Here is a 6,000-nt window from a genome sequence, read left to right as displayed (position 1 = left end):
CCATTTTTTTCTGTAGGGTCTCTGCTAAAAAAATATATAAAATGTTTGGGGGTTCTAAGTACTTTTCTAGCAAAAAAAAACTGATTTTAACTTGCAAGCAACAAGTGTCAGAAAAAGATCCAGTCTTTAAGAGGTTAAACTTCCTTTCTCCCTGGCAGAGGGAAGGAAAAAATACAATGTAATCATTTTTGTTTATAGTTACTGGGAGACTTTGCCGATAGGCATTAGCTGTGTGAGTGAATGAGTCATCCAGCTCACTGAAATGTATCAATTCACAAGTCAGGCAGACTTGACAGAGAAACTCGGTATTTTAAAAATGCCACAATAACAATACCGTGGCTATGCAATACCGCGATATATCGAATTACCGAAAACCGGCATATGTCTAATATATACATATAATTATTTTTGGGTATCTATCTATCTATCTATCTATCTATCTATCTATCTATCTATCTATCTATCTATCTATCTATCTATCTATCTATCTATCTATCTATCTATCTATCTATCTATCCACATATATATATATATATATATATATATATATATATACATATATATGTGTGTGTGTTTATATATATATATATATATACACACACACACACATATATATATATATATATATATTTATGTATAGATATATATTTTTTGTGATTCATATATATATATATATATATATATATATATATATATAGACATACATAGATATGTGCAAAAAAAAAAAATGTATTAGCGCCGGAATAGCGCCGTTTTACCGCGAATTTGCGGCGGTATTTGTCGCAAATTCAATAAAACTCCCACTAACGTTTTCAAAAACGTTATTTTCAGCCTAGTTTTTGGTTTGGAGCATGCTCACATGGGCTATCTGCCAGAAATTGACTCTGGAGCTATTTTTGCATTTTACACTTTTATTAATATCTTTTTTTCTACTTAACATTTTCACACAGTTTAAAAGCAGTTTAGCTCAAAATCATATAACACATCTTTCCCACACATTTTTTATTTTTTTCCTGCCATATTTTGTGATTTTTAAAAAATTAGTCCACCTTTTAGCTGGACTGTTTTTAAGTCCAGTCCTGACATTAGTTGATCTTAATGAATCTCACAGTTGGCGTTATTTTCCGCCCGCCGTTCTTTGAATACCAATTTCAGACTTAAAAATTCACCGGTTCGCAAAATCCCGCCGAAACACCAATTCGCCGTACTATGAATCAGGCCCATAACATTCCTAAATATATATGTATATGCCTTACATAATATAATGACATAATTATTGCTAATATCTTCTCACATATGATAATGTATCTTTAAAAATATATAGTTCAAATGTCTGATAGAGTATACTGGGCTATTGTTAAATACAGACAGACTAACGTCTGGCTAAAATCAGTGACTAGTATGGTGTCTCGCTAATTGACCCTTATCTGATGAGATGTCAATGTATCACTTTATTTATGACAAAAGGAATACAAAGACCTCTGTTGAAATTCTACTCTCTCTTGTAACAGACATTTTGCAACAGAACATATATGAACTTTCATTCACCTCCAAACAAAATGGAAGCTGCACTGTTCAAAATCCATATATGCATAAGATGGAATATACATGTTTTTTTAAATCCATTTTTTTCTATTATTTAATCCCCAATAATCCCGACAAAGTTTGAAATATCCAATAAATTTTGTTCCAATTCATGATTGTGTCCCACTTGTTGTTGATTCTTCACAAAAAATTACAGTTTTATATCTTTATGTTTGAAGCCTGAAATGTGGCAAAAGGTCGCAAACTTCAAGGGGGGCCGAATACTTTCGCAAGGCACTGTATATGTCCACATTCACTTTATTCAGATGTATTGTCTAATGCTATTGCTATCTGCATAACTCACTGTGTGGCCAGACAGTGTAGGTCTTCTATACTTCTGGACCCCACAGCGGTCTTGTGGGGTGTCTAAAGCTAGAAGATAGTGCTCAGTGTTCCTTACATCCAAGTATACCTAGCAATAATTAGCTGCTTTTTTGAAAAGAAAAAAATCCTGGTGTTTACTGAGCTCCATAACTCAAGCTGACATTTATATTTACAGGTGAATGAGTCACAACTCTTATAGTTTCACTTTAAATATATGTGAACTAACTGTTTTAGTAAAAATTGCTGAAAAATCTTTTATAAAAAGTACATGCAAAAAAAAAAAAAAAAAATTAGCTGACCTATGCAATATAACCTTCTGTAAACTAAAATAAGGTGGAAACACATTAGTGAAATCCTGATACAAACTAAAATGTATAATTTTTAGTTTGTTGTGTTCACCTTGCAACAAAGGCACTGTATATTGAGAGTGTTATATTATAAATTCCGTCCTACCATCCCATGAGAAGCATGCACTGAAGTTTACAAGGTCTGTTTTCCTGTTTTGTAATGAAGATGCCTAATATGAAGGGGGATGAGGGGTGGCTGCATAGAACTGTTAGGGGAAGCTGTAGTGATATGGTGAAGATAAAGGGAAGGTGTATGGCGCTGCCAAAATGTACTAACAGTTCCGTATGTCCAACAAAGATGCTGAATGTGTATTCAATGTGTGTCTCCACTGTGAATTCTAAATTAATAAAGTGTCAAGTGCATCATGTGTGTGACAAATAAATTATATAGTAAGTGCAACAATATAGGCGATCCAATCCTGTGAGGGGTTTGCAATGGTGCTAAAACCGTGCAGAAATATATAGAAATATATGAAAAGTATAAAAATGGGTGAAAAATAGAATGTGGGTAAAAATATAAAAAAATGTGGGTAATATCTGCCCAAAAAAATGAGGAAAAATTAATGAAACTCAGTAAAATCAGTTGGGTCCACTTAAATGAACTGTGGCCTTATAACTATACAATAAATAGCATCATATATGACATAGAACTGAGTAAAAAATAGGTATACAAATCTTATAAACCACTCTAAAATATGGCAACAATAGTCCAGGTGTTGGTAAGTCCTTAATAACTGAAAAAAACCTAAAAAAGGAGGGTGGTCCCACAATGGAAAAAACCCTTCCTAAAATAGGGGAGCAGAAAAGTGACTTGAGTGCAGGTGCTCTAACGGCGAATATTTGGAGGTGCTCAGATGTCAGTGACAATTCAGTGCTCCCCGCACCCCTTGGACCGCACTCACCAGAGCTGTTCACCCCTGCAGGGGTATCAGGCCTTAGGTATATAATCCTGGGGTGATTGTGTGGTCCAATATTCTGCTCAAGTCTTGCGTACCAGGGTCCTTGGCATTAGGGTCCACAGGTGCACCGATGTATATGGAGGAAGAAGGCTCATATAGAGTAGTATCGCTTTTAAAATTACTTTATTAGAATCAAAGAAATTAGGTACTCACAAACGAAAAGAGGGTAATCGGCATAAAAAAGCAATAGTTGCGCACTTCCGGGACGCCGTGCGTTCCACGGGGCGGATGTGCGTTCCACTTGGGCGGATGTGGCGCGATGACGCTCTACGTACGTTTCGTCGGAGTGACGTCTTCAGGAGTCCTCACCACTCCTGAAGATGTCACTCCGACGAAACGTACGTAGAGCGTCATCGCGCCACATCTGCCCAAGTGGAACGCACATCCGCCCCGTGGAACGCACGGCGTCCCGGAAGTGCGCAACTATTGCTTTTTTATGCCGATTACCCTCCTTTCGTTTGTGAGTACCTAATTTCTTTGATTCTAATAAAGTAATTTTAAAAGCGATACTACTCTATATGAGCCTTCTTCCCCCATATACATCGGTGCACCTGTGGACCCTAATGCCAAGGACCCTGGTACGCAAGACTTGAGCAGAATATTGGACCACACAATCACCCCAGGATTATATACCTAAGGCCTGATACCCCTGCAGGGGTGAACAGCTCTGGTGAGTGCGGTCCAAGGGGTGCGGGGAGCACTGAATTGTCACTGACATCTGAGCACCTCCAAATATTCGCCGTTAGAGCACCTGCACTCAAGTCACTTTTCTGCTCCCCTATTTTAGGAAGGGTTTTTTCCATTGTGGGACCACCCTCCTTTTTTAGGTTTTTTTCAGTTATTACGGACTTACCAACACCTGGACTATTGTTGCCATATTTTAGAGTGGTTTATAAGATTTGTATACCTATTTTTTACTCAGTTCTATGTCATATATGATGCTATTTATTGTATAGTTATAAGGTCACAGTTCATTTAAGTGGACCCAACTGATTTTACTGAGTTTCATTAATTTTTCCTCATTTTTTTGGGCAGATATTACCCACATTTTTTTATATTTTTACCCACATTCTATTTTTCACCCCCATTTTTATACTTTTTATATATTTCTATATATTTCTGCACGGTTTTAGCACCATTGCAAACCCCTCACAGGATTGGATCGCCTATATTGTTGCACTTACTATATAATTTATTTGTCACACACATGATGCACTTGACACTTTATTAATTTAGAATTCACAGTGGAGACACACATTGAATACACATTCAGCATCTTTGTTGGACATACGGAACTATTAGTACATTTTGGCAGCGCCATACACCTTCCCTTTATCTTCATTCTTACTATATTTTTAGGAATATAGTGCATAGGTGGGCTGCAGCCAGTATCAAATACTTTATTAGAAGCTTAGAATTATCCTAAGCGCGGATTCTTTATATTTCTGTAGTGATATGGTGTCTGCATAGGGGAAAACATTACTATTGTGTGTGTAGCAGGTTTTCCAGGCCTGTGGCCTAATGTGGCTTTGCCATCGTTACCGGTTACCTCTCCAGCCCATGAGAGCTGTGGCCCTGGGTGTAGAGACTGAGACATCTCCGGCATCTTTGTTTGTGGTTTTTATTGTAGATAAAGGGGATGGGAGAAGGGAATGAGTGGGATACTCCTTTAGGCTTCAACTAATTACACTTGGGACTTTGTTTCTGAAAAAATGCCCGCTGACACTTCCTTGACGCCAGCCGGCGCCAGTCAACGCTCACTAACACCGAGAACACACTGTAACTTGATAGAAGTGCTAAATCCTCGACTCAAAGTCTAGAAGATCCAGGACTGTGAACTGTAAGACTTCTGATGCTGCGGTACTGCTAAAGTCACTGAATACTTCCCTCCTCCTTGCACTGGCTTGAGGTAGTATGTTGTAGAACTCTGTAAAGCTGTAACTTCCACTGACACACACTGTACAATTCAGAGCCCAACTGCAGGTGCCCCCTTTGACCTTGAACTCTTCGGGGTCCACTGACTATGTACCCCCTCTGCAACTTCAGGGTCCTCAACCTAGGTACCCCCTTTACAGCTAGCTGATGACTGGATCCCTGAACCTTTTCCAGGGTGGTCCCCTCTAACTTTAGGCAGACCCCCAGGGGCAATCCTCAGTACTCACGACCTGTGTAGGCCTTCCTGGGACTGGACCCCTCTCGCTCTCCGCAGGCTCTCGGCACACCGGATCCCCTCAGCTCAACTCAGCACTCTCTGGATACTCAGGCAACACCCCGAGATATCCTCTTCCTCAGACAGGAGAGACAGCTGTACTCTCCCTCCTGGGACTCTGCCCCCGCCAAAGACACCGTCCCACGCACTTCCCCCCAAACTTATACCCACTACCAGAATTCCTTGCAGCATAATCTGCCTTCTGGGGTAGTTACAAGCTGGGATGTGTCCCCTGATTGGGCTTCCCATATTGCCCTATGAGAAGCCTCTCACAGGAGCGAGTGGGGACACTTCTCCCTTCAGCAAGCCCTGACACCCTAACTGAATAAATCACAGCCCTGCTGGTCGGCAGACAAGGCCCACTATACATTTGCCTAGCACCAACCCGTAGGGTGCTAGATGTGACAATGTGAACCTTTACATTGCCAGCTTTATGTCAACCAAGAGCAGAAAGATCTTATGGGGGATTTGAGGGCTTCAAGATCTGCTTGTCACTGAACTTTATTTTATGCAAGGACTACTGTCCCAACTCACTCCAAACTTCTAGCGTTATGTGCACACAACCTGTAAGCATGCA

Source organism: Pelophylax lessonae (assembly GCF_965119305.1).
Source record: "Pelophylax lessonae genome assembly, chromosome: 8".
Lineage (NCBI taxonomy): Eukaryota > Metazoa > Chordata > Amphibia > Anura > Ranidae > Pelophylax > Pelophylax lessonae.
This window is presented reverse-complemented; position numbering follows the sequence as displayed.